Source organism: Bos grunniens, chromosome 22, assembly GCF_055505025.1.
Source record: "Bos grunniens cultivar Pamir isolate PY7600 chromosome 22, Bosgru_T2T1.0, whole genome shotgun sequence".
In the NCBI taxonomy this organism is placed as follows: domain Eukaryota; kingdom Metazoa; phylum Chordata; class Mammalia; order Artiodactyla; family Bovidae; genus Bos; species Bos grunniens.
The window spans coordinates 32033736-32048334 of record NC_141186.1 but is presented as its reverse complement, the minus strand read 5'-3'; the positions used below and the strand labels follow the sequence as shown (position 1 = coordinate 32048334).

Genomic DNA, 14599 nt, shown 5'->3' with positions numbered 1-14599 from the left:
TCAACTGTGACCTTTGAAAGAATAGACTGAGAGGAGTGGAGGAGGAAAGATGGAGCTGTCAATTTGTAGGATGAACAGAGAAGAAAGGGAAATGAGTATATATTCATTCAATGACTGAACAAATAGTTACAGAGCATCTGTGTAGTAGGGATCCAGTGTTGATCAAAACCACACGTAGCACTTGCTCTCCTCCCTGCCTTGTTCAGACCCTTTGCTCTTTGCTTCCGTGGTTGGCTGACCCCTTTCCCAAGACACCCACTCCTTCTTTGCTATTAAAACATTTTGGCATGTAACTTGGTTGGCCAGGAGCCATTGTGAATCTCTGGGGCAACTTGAGAAGACTTACTGTAAAGTTGTGGAAACAGACTTAGTCACACAGTTCTTCCAGCACCACTCCCAAAAAGCAAATGGACAATTTAGAACTCAAGTGTGAAGGAAAGAAAGAAGGTTCTGTGAGAATATACAGCAAAACAGTGGGGAAGAGTTTGTGCAGGGAAGAATTTCCTGAAAGTGATCCTGGAGCTGAAGGAAGCGTAGGTGTCAACTCTGTGAGGTCTTGTGGGGAGGTCACATTTCAGGATGTAAAGGGAAGCTTATGGCCAGAAGTCCCAGAGCTTATGGCTCTGTGGTTCCAGAGGGCTTGGCAGCTCCAGGAAATAAGAAACTAAATCTGGGTGGTTGTGGGCAGAGGGTGAGCCTGAGAATTGTACAGTCCAAGGCTAAAAGATAGGCAGAGCCACCAGGGCCTTGCAGGCCATCTTTAGGATTCATGTCTTTATCCCAGGAGCAGTGAGAAGCCGTGGAAGCATGTTGGCCAGGGTCAGCAGACTTAAGTTTTAGAAAGTGTTGTCTCCTGTTGGTAGAGAGAACGTGATCCTGTTATTCCTTTCTGAGCCATCACGGGCAGGTAATCTTCAGAGGGAGTCTCATCCTGGGGTGGGGGTCAGTCCATCCTATGAGAGTGTGCACTGAAGCTCTTCAGGAAACACCAGCTCTCTACAACCCCTGCTGCCTTGGCAGAACAGCATCACAGTTTCTCTTGGAATCACTTGGAGAAAATTCACCTGGAGAGAAGAATGCCTTTGTTGACTGTGTAAATTCAGGAGGCCTGGATTTCTGGATCAGCCAATTGCAGGCAAAAAGAAAGTAAAAATGCAGGCGACTTCTGACAGAAATGATTTTAAGGGCCACTGGCTTTATTTAGGCTTGAGTTTGCTCTGGTTGGTGTCCCTTTTTGGGGTCTGACTGGGGATATGACCTTAAAGCAGACATGTGTTTTCAGAGATTTGCCCACTTCTGTACTTCTGTTTTTAGATCTGATGAATCAAGAAAGGCTTGTTGAGAGTAACCTAACATTATTTCCTCCAAGAAGTCTGTGTGTTAACAGGACTTGACTTTTGCTGGCATGGGGGGAGGGGAGGAATGATGGATTTGCAGAGAAGATCCTGGCTGGCAGTGGTGGGGGCTTTCTCTGCCACCTTTCAGATCACAGTAAGTGGGCGACCCCTTCCTCTGCTCTCAGTTAAGGCTTGCTTTGCCTAGCCGTGTTGCACCTGTGTTATTTTTTGCATTAATGATAGCCTTTCTCCACAAAAGTAAAAAAATGTGATGCTTCCTGTCTTGCTTGTCCTATCTTCTCCTGTTTGTAAACCCTCTTTCTCTCTTTTTTTCCCAAGAGTTCCTCCTTAATTAGTTTTGCATAATACGTGTGGTGCCTTCTTTATCCGAATTTCTTTTCATCCTTCCTGGTGCTGTTTATCCAAACACCTCCCACAGCTTTGTTCTCTGTGCTTATCCTGGTTGACTCCTGAGGCGACACTGGCTGACACTTGGTAAACCAGTGACCTTGTTTTTGGGCTAAAGTTAACAAAAAACTGATAGAAGAGGATAAAAAAGGGTGGCTGGACACATTCGGCCAGCTCTTTCTTCATTAAGGAAGAAGCAGCTTAGGTGACTTTAATAATAGGAAGTTATGTTCTGAATAGTTGGGAAATATTTAACTAGATACTTTAAGAACAAAAGTAACATAATTAAGGCATATAAAGGATGAAGGGCAATGCTCCCTAAGGGAAAAATGTGATAGATGGACAGAGTAAAAAGTGATTATACACTGTCTGCTTTAGACATAGTCCCTTCTGGGAGTCCTGTATTTGTTACTATTGAAATTAGAAGAATTTGCCTGGGAAAGTAATACCTACATAGGAAAAGTGAATTTAAAATATGTTAGGCACTAGAAGTCCCGTTTTGCACATCACCCCAGAAAAGTTGTCTCAATTAAAAGGAAAAGAAAAAACTTGTGAGGATGGAATGAGATATGTGTGAAGTACATTGAGATCTTTGGGTGAAGTTGTTGCAGTGTAACTTTATGACTTGGGTTTTGATTGTAATTTCAAGCATTATATTCTTAGATCAGCTGGATAAAAGAAATAGCTCTTTAACCAAATTAGCAGTAATAGGAACCAAAGTAATTAAAAAAAAAAAACTTCTGATCAGTCTTTTTTTGTTGTTCTTTTTAATACAATTTTTAAAGTTTACACTCTGTTTACAGTTATTGCAAAGTATTGGCTACATCCCCCATGTTGTACAATACATGCGTGAGCCTATATTACACCCAATATCTTATACCTCCCACTCCTCTACCCTGCTATCGCCTCCCCTCCTCTGACTGGTAACTACTAGTTTGTCTGTGAGTTTGCATCTTTTTTGTTATATTCTCTAATTTGTTGTATTTTTTTTATTCCACATGTAAGTGATATCACACAGTATTTGCCTTTCTCTGTCTGCCTTATATCACTAAGCATAATGCCCTCCAAGCCCATCCATGTTGCTGCAGTTTGCAAGCTTTCATTCTTCTTTATGGCTGAGTAGTATTCGAGTGTGTGTGTGTGTGTGTGTGTGTGTGGGTGTCCATACCGTCTTTATTGATTCAGCTTTTGATGAACACTTAAGTTACTTATGTATCTTGGCAGTTGTAAATAATTCTGCTATGAGAATCAAAGTGATTTTTTAAAAATCCATTGTATCTTCAGGAAGATTTTGCCTCTGTGTTAAAATTAGTAATATTTAACTTTAATTTCAGCATTTTTCTTTAGATACTGATGGTGTGTTATTAATAATGCAAGTATCCTAGCTCTTTTTTAAATTATGTTTTTTTATAACAGTTTTTACAATTTCCATTTTGCCACAGTTGAGATTAATTTCATGGGTTTGAGCACAGTTTTCTATTTACAAACCCAATTTTTTTAGCCATTATGCCATTGACTCTACTCTTTTGTTCATCCTCCATCCTTCTTCCAACCTGCATGATTCAGATATCTTTATGAATGGCTTTGTCAGAGTGCACTTTGAGTGAATAGTGAATGAGCCCATGGAGGTTAGCTATCACTTAATTATTTTTCTGCTAGTGGCTCATGGTCTAATCACGTGTTTGTTAGGACACTTGGTCCTGTTGTGTGAGTTGCACCATACTTTTTTATAAGTTGTAACGAGGTGAAGAAACTAACTAAATTGTGAAAGCAAGCATTTACTTGTCACCACCTATCTCATTTGGAGAGTTATAGAAAAGCTTGGGTGGCACTTTGAGCGTGGCTTTCTAGCCTATAAAACAGATAACCAACAAGGACCTGCTGTATAGCACAAGGAACTCTTCTCAGTATTCTGTAATGGCCTATGTGGGAAAAGAATCTAAAAAAGAATGGATATATGTGTATGTATAACAGATTCACTTTGCTGTACACCTTCTGAAACTAATGGAATATTGTAAATCAACTATATTCCAATAAAAATTAAATTAAAAGAAAAAGAACTCAAATGCTGTAGGCAGTTAGCTATTTATCCCAGTGTGAGTCACCCTTGGAAATGCAAGCATTACAGATTTGGAGTTGGCCCCTCTGTTCCTACATGAAGTATGAAAGGGTTAATTGCTCAGTTGTGTCCGACTCTTTGTGACCCCATGGACTGTAGCCTCTGTCCACAGAAATCTCCAGGCAAGAACACTAGAGTGGATTGCCGTTCCCTTCTCTGGGGAATATCCCTGACCCAGGGATTGAACCTGGGTCCTCCGCATTTCAGGCAGATTCTTGACTGTTGGAGCCACCAGGGCAGACCCTAGTAGAAGGAAATGGAGCTCTGGCCCAGTCTGCCAAGGTAGGGGCAAGCAGTGGGAATGCCGTTTGCTTTGAAACTGTATTGGAAATTGAGATGTGTGTCCCCAATCCAGTTGGCCGTGGAGAAAGGCCTTGACTGGTAGTTTGTTGTCCATGCTTGGTGAAAATAAAAGTGGATAGGTGGCCATTGGTGACATTGAAACCTTCTACAGCAGAGTCATAATATCTGTGAGGAAGAAATGCATTCATGTTGTGTGACTGTTCCTTTTCTTATTTTTTGTTTCTCCAGTGATAGGTTCTTTCTTAGGCATCCTCATCTTTCCATTTATATAAGTTCATGATCTTTGCATACTTAATATGTTTATTCTTAAAGTTCAGTTTTGCATGAGGACATGGATCTTGGCTTATTGCTGGGACTTCAGCATATAAAATAGTACTAGGTCATACCATGGAGTCAATAAATACTTACTGAAAGAAATTCCAGTTTAATCCATGACTCAGTCTTTACTTCTTGATTTTTTTTTTTTTTACTTCTTGATTTTTGTGTTTGAGTGATCTAGCTGTCCATGGGCTTGTGAGGATGATTTATATTTTCCTCTAAATGAAGGGTGAAACAGATAGCTCATAGGTTATTCTGGTATAAAATAGGCCCCTTTGAAAAGCAGCCTGAGGCTTTTTTTTTTTTTTTAATATAGTACACACTGGTTTGATCTTCTAACAAAAATACTGCTTTTAATTACTGTGCAGTCTTTGTTACACTTATAACCTCTGGAACACCAAAATGGCAACACAGTCAAGTCTTCGCCTTTAAAGGTCTTGCCTTTGTAGTTGTTTATTGGCAGTTCATCATATTTAGCTGGAATTGTAACATTCTAATATGTACTTTATGTTTTCAGGTAAAAAACAAAACAAAAAAACCTCAATCTAAATTGATTTGTTTTTGAATTTTAAAATTACTTTTTCATTTTTCAAAAGTACAGAATAATTAAAATAATGCAATAATGGTATTTTCTATGGAGTTTCATCATTTCTAATTTTGTTTGTGGAGATTATAAGTTATGATCTATGAGTCTTCAAAGAGTTTAGAAATTTAATTTCCCTTTTAAGTCGGCCACATTTTCTGGGTTTTAGTTTCGATTATTTTGAAGCCATAGAGATGAAAAATCAATGTGTAGCATAAGAACAGTTTTTCCTAGGAAGTGGATCTAGTTTGTGGTTGACAGTAGTGATTTCCAAACTAGCTAATCGTTGAGATAACTTGGTGAGGTTTTAAAAATAAATATAGCTATATTTAGACCTAGACTTTGGAAGTACCCTTTCAATCTTTATTTTTTAAAAAATTCCCTCATAGTTTCTGATGACAAGCCCGAAGTCTGGTTTAGAACACTGGGTCCAAGAATTCAAAGTCATGAGTGTGATTGGTCTCTTAGCCTATTGATTGTAGTCACTCCCTTCTGTGACCTGAGACTTGGCTTCTGACCATGAACCGCTCATGGATGACAAGGCAGATCAGGTCCTCTTCTCTGAAGACAGCTTATTCCTTATCTACATCAAGCAGCAGCCTTATCTCTGGGAGCTTCTTTCTTATTTTTTTTTGGTTAATGGTTAATGGAGTGGTGTTGTTGAACTGCCACTGATTGAGACACAGTGGTCCTTTCCATTGACTAGAGTTGGAATTCAGAAACTCAGTTTCCTTCTAGAAGTCGTAGCTCCTAACTCTGCCTTGGTGTAGGAGATGTTCCAGGAATATGTGAGCGAAAGCACTGGTATCAGATTGCATGGAATTCTGCCTCTCCCATGTTCTAGATGTGTTTTCCTATTGGCAAAATGGAAAATATGTGATGGGAATCTTTAGAGAGGTAAACTGAGTTTGCTTTATCACTGTAGTTAATAATGCCATAAAGCAATAATAATAATAAGGAGATATGAGATTTATGATATAAGGTATGAAATAATGCCTATCCATACAAATAAAGTGTTTAGTAAATGTTAATGGTGGGTTGTTTGTCTTTATTGTTTTAAGATTTTTAATGAGCTTGTTTTATCACTGTTTCATGAGCAACATAGTAGTGTTACCGGTGTTTGAGTGACATTTCTGTCCGAATATAAGAAGTGTGTTGTTGCTTTCATGTTTTATGCCATTGTTTTTCTTGAGGAGATAAATTCTTCTTTGAGAGCTCTCATTTGCCCTGCATTTGCAACATAAGGTTTTTCTAAGGTTGCAAAGAAAAAGCCGAGGTAATGGAGCAGTGACATGGTTGAGTCTGCATGAAGGTGACTCAGTTTTCAGCCCTTGAGGTACTTGAGCATCATGTGTGGTGATGAACTGCATCTCGTTTATGACAATGCAGCCAACTCTTTTTGGATATAAACAATAGCACAGCTCATTGGACAGGAGGGTAGAGCAGGCAGTTCTGCGAGTGTCACTGGTGTGTAAACTAAGCCGGTGATTTTATATCATCCTAAATAGCTAAATAGCGTGATGAAATACAGGCCCTTGAATTGTCTTGATGCTGCTGTCTATTCAGCCTGTCTGTACCCAGGACGACAAGAAGGCTGTAACCGGCTTTCATGAATGCAATATAGATTTGATATTGCACTTTTTATTGACTATGACACGATGGGTTTGGGCACTTTAAATGACAGAATTCTTCCTCCTTTTGAAATGTGAGTTAACAAAATACTTATTCTTAGAAATTGTCATCACGACCTTGTCCATTTGTTTCCATTGTGGTTACCCTCCCTCCTGCTCCTTTATCAGAGAGACGACACACACCCAAACACAGTTCATACTCATCAATACTTGCTACTAGAATTGAACCATTTTGTTTTCAAAGTGAGGTTTTGCATTTCAGAAGAAGACACATAAACTGGGCCACACATTGAACACCCTCCAGTAGATGACCTTGACACTCTTTTCTGTATTGTTGTCTGTGTAGAAATGATCAATTCCTCTGACTTAGGGGTGCTTTGTCCACTTGTGAGGTGGCAGTAGTGACACTTACTGGCCCCATGGGAGCATTGAGTTACTGCCATCACTGTGCAGTGTCTGATGAGTAAATAAATGAGCAAGGGTGACTGCTAAAGGCTGGATGTTTTTGCAAGGGTGGACTGTAATAGTTGACTGGTCGTTTCAATAAGAGACTAAGAGGAACCCTGAGGTTGTCTTCCTCTAAGGGGCTTAAGGCATCCCTGGCGGCTCAATGGTAAAGAATCTCCCTGCCAAGTGGGAGACAAAAGTTTCAGTCCCTGGATTAGGCAGATCCCCTGGAGAAGGAAATGGTGACCCACTCCAGTATTCTTGCCTGGATAAATCCATGAACAGAGGAGGCTGATGGGCTACACAGTCTATGGTGTCGCAAAGAGTTGGACATGACTAAGCAACTGAACAACAACAGAGGCCTTAACCTGTAAAAATTATGAACAGTTCAAGATAGCTCATTATCCATTCAGTTTTTGCAGTTTCATTGGATACCTGCTATGAGCTCTGTGCTGTACCAGGCATAGGAGATGTAAAGCCTAGTTTAGTAGATTCTAATGGAACAGAAACATCATAAAATAAGTGTCTTTCCTTATATAGCAAACCATGCTTGTATTCCATGGGTCAAATGCTGTGCAACACATAGATCCAAGCATGGCTGCTGAACATCATCAGTTGCTCTTTTTTTTTTTTTTTCTCTATGAAGTTGAATAGAGATACTTCCTGCCTTCTTCCACAGATTACGTTTAAATGCAGTATGCAGCCCAGGGATAAATGTTAGCAGCTCATTTCACTTGGTTCCATCAGGAAGAAGTTATTCGGGAATGCATTCAATTGTGATTTTTCCATACTGTAGAATTCTTTTCTCAACCACAGCTTGTATTCCTTTGAACACAAGAAGTGTATATCACAGCCAGGCATAATAAAAATGAGTCATACCATATAGTTCATGTTTGTATGAGACATTCCTAATACTTAAACATTAATGAGTGAACGTTCCCCTTTATATATGTGTAAATAAATATATCTGTATACATATGTACCTATTTCTGTATTCATTATATGTATTTATAACATATCTATACATATGTGTTTATAAAAGGAGTCAAACTGTAGCTCTGTAATAGAGTTTTTAATAGCTAGTAACATTAAGCAACATTGGTTAATTTTAAAAGAAATGTGTTGACAGCACATTGGGAGTCCTGCAGAGTTGTTAGGTAGGTAAGAGAACCAGACTTGGAGCCATGAAGCTGAAGCAGTACCTCAAACCACAGCATGGAATTGGTCTGCCTAACAACCACTGAACCTACCCTGTTGCCCCTGGTACACCAGGAACCCAGTCTTCTCCCACCACGCCCATCCCCACGAATGCCGACTGCTTATGTCTAGCACCTGAGTCCTCTGCAAGTACATCTGACTGCTGGATCCGAAGTCACGTGTTCACTCCTGAGCTGCAGGAGAGGCCAGAAAAGAATTATGATTCCCCACTTCTCTAGTAGAAGGCTGGCTCTGCAGCCAAAAGAATGTGCCTAACTGTTTTAATAATCATACCAGAAAGTTTGAAAGGTAGAGAAGATGAAAATATCATGTTCCATTATTCATATATAAAAGTATTGTAAAATGTAATTTTCTTAGTTTAAAAAAAAAATCAAGGTTTTATGTCAGTACAATTATAGGTTTTATACTTTTACATATACATTTTGTTTTCAATATTGTGTGCTTTTGTATTGAGGTTTACATCCCTTATGTGTCCTTTTAAATAGTTGCATAATAATAAAAATGAATGCACTTTGTGATTCTTCTCATGCTGGAGATCACTCACACATTTTCATTATTATGAAAAATAATATGGTGAATATGTGCATGTCTAAAGCTTTTACATCTGGATATTGGATTTAGGGGTTAAGAGCCCAGGGAGAAATCTTTAGGGAAGATGGAGCCTTGGTCTTTTTTGACCAAGATAACATTTGTTCCAGTGCTACTGGCATTGATGGTGACCGCATTAAAATTCTAGTTTAATCAGTAGGAAGATAAATGTTATAATGCTGTCAGGATTTATCTCTCTGTATGGAATTACTTCTGTGGTTTTTCTTTCCCTTATCTTTTCTCATCTTTATGTTCTAAATTTTCTCCAAACATATATGTTACATTTTTTAATAATAAAAGTGATAAAATATTTGTTTCCTCCCTAGTCTTGAGGGCAGTTTCAATACAATCCCCTCAGTGTTTTTTCTCTGGTACATTCCTTCTTGTGGTGACTATTTTGGAGGTCTTTAAGCAAGTGTATTTTCCATATCACTTGTAGCAGGGCATTGGTGACTCCTGAGAAATGAACCCTCGATGTATCCTGCTTATTTTGGTTGGTTTGGAACGCAGCAAACTTGGGTTTAGATCTCTGACTGTGTGAGAGCAGGTGAGTGATATTAGACTAGTTACTTAACCTCTCTTCTCAGTTTCCTCATCTGCAAACCAGACGAGTGAAAGCACTTACATTGCTATGAGCATCAAGTAAGGTCCTCGTCTATGAATTCCTGAGCCTGTTGCTTATACAGAAGAGATGCTCACAGAAGTAAATTATCTTCTGTAATTTTCTTTAAGCAGAGAGGGTAAAAACTGTGTTAAAACTCAGTCTCCTAGCCCCTCCCATTTTGAATGTGGAACATTGCATGGCTTGTTGTTAAGTAAATAATCGTATTGTAAAGGCTTCCAAGGTGGCTCAGTGGTAAAGAACCACGGGTCATTGCAGGAGCTGCAGAAGACGCTGGTTCGATCCTTGGGTCAGGAAGATACCCTAGGAGAGGAAATGGCAACCCACCAGTATTTTTGCCTGGGAAGTCCCATAGGCAGAGGAGCATGGCAGGCTGCAGTCTGTGGCAATGCAAAAGAGTCGGACATGACTGGGTGACTAAGCACAATCACACACACACACACACACACACACACACACACACAATAAAAAAATATTGCACTATATGGCCTTTCGTGACATGCTTTTCCTTAATCATTTCTGTTTTTTCAAGAAAACATGTCCCCCTTCCCTCCCTCTGTCCTCTCCTCCCTCCTTCCTTCTCTCTCTCTCTCATTGTATATCAAATGATAACTTAGCAAACATATTCAATGATAAAGTTATTAATATAACTGCATCATTATATCAGTTCAGTTCAGTTCAGTCGCTCAGTTGTGTCCGACTCTTTGCAACCCCATGAATCACAGCACGCCAGGCCTCCCTGTCCATCACCAACTCCCGGAGTTCACTCAAACTCATGTCCATCGAGTCGGTGATGCCATCCAGCCATCTCATCCTCTGTCGTCCCCTTCTCCTCCTGCCCTCAATCCCTCCCAGCATCAGGGTCTTTTCCAATTAGTCTGCTCTTCACATGAGGTGGCCAAAGTACTGGAGTTTCATATTTCAGTGCTAAAGGGAGAGGAGACAACACTCATATTCAGGCATTACAACGCAAGAATTTTCTAGAGTGCTAATTAGATAAAACAGACAATATAAGGCATCTTCAGTTTGGCAGTTGAGATCACTTACTTTGCTAAAACTAAGAATCCATTTATGGTCACTTAGAGCCACATTTATGTGTTGCAAGCATCATTTGAGACAAAAGATTTTGGAGATGATAGTTTAATGAGTGCAGTTTCTTCCACTTTAGCTTTTTGTTTGTTTATCCTTCTGAGTATTTTACAGAATTTTTTTTTCTTTAAATGTAGAGGATGAGGAGGCAGATAGCAAAATAAAACTAGAGCTGAAATCTTTAAGACCGAAATTGAAAATCATTAGAATTAATTTTTCTGATAAACACCCAGGGCAGCATTTGTGTCTGTGTTTATACGTCTAAAAATTGTTTAAACTTTTTTTCTTTTTTTATGACTTTTTGAAGGAAAATTTCTAAGATACATCAAAATAGGAATAGCATATTCAGCCTCATTCTCCCCTACTATTTATAAATGCTTTAAAAGATACCAGTGTTTGCGTCACTTCTATTTTGACCTTTTAAAAGCATTTAGAAAATAAAAATCTATGTGTCATATAAAAATTATAAATTAATATACTTTAAAGTTGTTTTATTTATATACACACATATTGTTTTTTGGCTACACCATGCAGCTTGTGGGATCTGAGTCCCCTGGCCAGAGATCAAACCTGGGCCCTCGGCAGTAAAAACATGGCATCCTAACTACTGGACTGCCAGGGAATGCCCAGAAGTTGTTAAAATACATTGAAAAATAATTCCTTTTTAAGTATATCAGAAACGAGTAAACGTAAACTATTTTTCTTGTTATTGTTGTTTAGGAGGGTAAGGAGGATTTGTGCAAAACATTGTACAAACTAACCGCTGATGAACTCTGGCTTTGTTTGCAAGTGCGGTAATGTTCCTTTACTATTTATCAGGTAGAAAAGACTTTTAAGTGATATTGCCAATGTACTCACAGTGGCCAGTGCGCTCAGAGATGCCTAAGCAAGTTTCCGGTGTGCTTTTTGAATCATTACAAATGTTTATCTCCATTCTGTGTAGTTTTCGGGCATAGTTGATCATTATTGTGTGATATTGATAGTTCTCATTTTACCTTTCCCTCCCCACCCCACCCCGTTACTGTCTAGAGCTCAAATCTCAGATTGTGAATTAAGTTCTTCACAGAGATGATAGCATTTCTTCCTCCTTCCATTTAACTGAAAGTGTCCTTTACGTGTTCAGTTCAGTCACTCAGTCATGTCTGACTCTTTGCAGCCCCATGGGCTGCAGCACGCCAGGCCTCCCTGTCCATCACCAACTCCCGGAGTTCACTCAAACTCATGTCCATCGAGTCGGTGATGCCATCCAGCCATCTCATCCTCTGTTGTTCCATTCCCTTCTCCTCCCCACTATCCCACCCAGTCCCCCCCAGCATCAGGGTCTTTTCCAATGAGTCAACTCTTCGTTAAGACCAGACGTAAAATAACTGTTGACTTTGAAACTCAGATGGACTTCCCAGATGGCACTAGTGGTAAAGAACCTGCCCGCCAATGCAGGAGACATAGGAAACATGGGTTTGATCCCTGGGTTGGGAAGATCCCCTGGAGGAGAGCATGGCAACCCACTCCAGGATTCTTGCCTGGAGAATCTCATGGACAGAGGAGCCTGGAGGGGTATAGTCTGTAGGATCACAGAGTTGGACACAATTAAAGCAACTTAGTACCCATGCATGCTTGAAACTCAGATACACGAAGAAAGCTCATCAATTGTTTATGACATATCTACACTATTCCTTTGGCTTGACTGGTTTTGTTGCCTTTTTTTAAGGAAATCTACCCTCAGAGGTTTGGGGTGGTGAATCGACACAGCATCTGTTGGCGTAGGGCTTCTCCAGTGTCGGGACTGGGGCCGGGTCATTCTCTGTTGTGAAGGGCTGCCGTGCATGCTGCAGCATGTTTAGCATCATCCTGGTCTCTACCTATAAGATGCCAGTAGCAGCCACCCCCGTCCAGCTGTGACAGCTAAGCATGTCTCCAGACATTCCCAAATGTTCCTCGAAAGGAAAAATCGCCTCTGGTTGAAAACCACCGTTATAAAGGGTTGGACCATCTAAAAATGTGTACATTTGTGTGTGGGTTTCCCTTTCATCCGTCCCCACCCTAACCCTCCGTTTGTAAGGTGAGGAGAGGAATGAGGGGGTTGCTTTCACATTGGGATAGGTCCCTCTTTCTCTCTACTACATGTAAGATACAGACTTTGGGGAACTGACTAACCCATTGCCTTTCATTTTTTTTTTCTTCCAAACCAGATAGTGCATTGGGTCATGTAATCAAAGAGTAATCTGCACTTCTCTTCCCTAACTTTTTTTTTTTCCCGATACTGGTTTATAATTAGGTATATGGCAACTGGCATTTCAGTGATAACAGTGGCTCATTTTCTTTCTTATAAAAGACATCAGTCACTATACTGTACACTGTTTTAACCTTTCCTTTAAAAATCCCATGATACAGATGCTTTTGATTAACAAAAATTCCTTTTGAGTCTGAAAGATTCTGTTTGCCTGCCAACCCCTCCTCCCCCGTTTCCGCACACATCCCCCCACCTCCCACCAGAAAAGGAAGAACGAAAGGAAGCAGCATCAACCTTTAAATTATTCCAAATACTGAGGCAGCTTTCCCATAAGAAATTTTCCCTTTGACTCTATGTTGTAAAATTCAGTTTTCATTCTGTTCACTTAGGAATCAGGTCGAACATTGGCCTAGCGTCCATGCAGGCTATGTTAAAGAGAGGCTTATTTATAATGAAAGTGTGAAATCAGGTTTTCAAGAGAAAAGCATACTACAAAGCTACAGTTTCACAATCAGTGCTACTATGCTGAAATATAAATTCTGCAGATAACTCATCACATAGTAGTATTTAGTGTAGTGTTGGGAGTCAGCCTCAGATTTCTCATCCCTAAGTGAAGTGAAAGGTGTTCAGTTGAGTCCAACTCTTTGTGACCCCGTGGACTATACAGTCCATGGAATTCTCCAGGCCAGAATACTGGAGTGGGTAGCCGTTATCCCTAAAACAGGAATAATAACAGCCGTTATCTCATAGGGTTGTAGTGAAGATTAAATAAGGAAATCTGTTGAAAAATTTTAGGAGAATTACCTGGTATATGAATGCTCCCTGGTATATATGTGGCATATAGATAGGGCTTGGATATATAGGGCTTCCTGGGTGGCTCAGTTGGTAAAGAATCCACCTGCAATATAGGAGACATAGGTTCGATCGTTGGGTTGGAAAGATCCCCTGGAGAAGGAAATGGCAACCCACTCCAGTATTCTTGCCTGGGAAATCCCGTGGACAAAGTCCTTGGGGCCACAAGATTCAGATACAACTTAGTGACCAAACTACCATGTATGGGTGCTCAATAATTACTTCATTTTCACTTTTTAATAGTTTTTCTTTGTTATGAGAAACCCCAGTAATATTCTCATATTCTTTCCTCTTTTCAAAATGCCCATTTCTGTTCTTGAAAGAAGGTATTTTGTCCCTTTCCTCCTTATCCATTTTATCCGTTATTTTGTCACCCAAAGAAATTCACATTGGGCTATCTCGGTTACATTATTGGTTTTGTGTAGATATCTTTATACATTTTTATGGTTTTGCAGCAAATTTTAAATCCCTCTGAGAGCTTGCATTGTAGAGTGTGATAAATCTTTTTTTTTTTTTTTGGCAAATGAACTTTTTTTTTTAATGAGGAAAATACAGCTCCTCCTAAATATCTTTACAGTTCAAGTTTTAGTTGACTGTTTTTTTTTTTTTCCTATGACACAAATGTAGACCATTGGCCATTTGGTTTGAAAGAGGTAGTCCTAAGTTTGACTGAAAAGGGTATGGTTTGAGTTTTATTCCCTCTGCACAAGTCAAGAGAAGATCCTCTGGAGGAGAAAATGGCAACCCATTGCAGTATTCTTGCCTGGAAAATCCCATGGACAGAGGAGCCCAGCAGACTACAGTCCATGGGGTCACAAAGAGTCAGTCACAACTGAGCACACACACAGGTTAAT

General features: G+C 39.7%; 1 protein-coding gene across 26 annotated transcripts in view; it reads left to right on the top strand.

The window, feature by feature from the left end:
* The window catches only part of MITF (melanocyte inducing transcription factor), a 229092-nt gene that overhangs the window by 157971 nt on the left and 56522 nt on the right, over positions 1-14599 (top strand). The window lies entirely within an intron of this gene.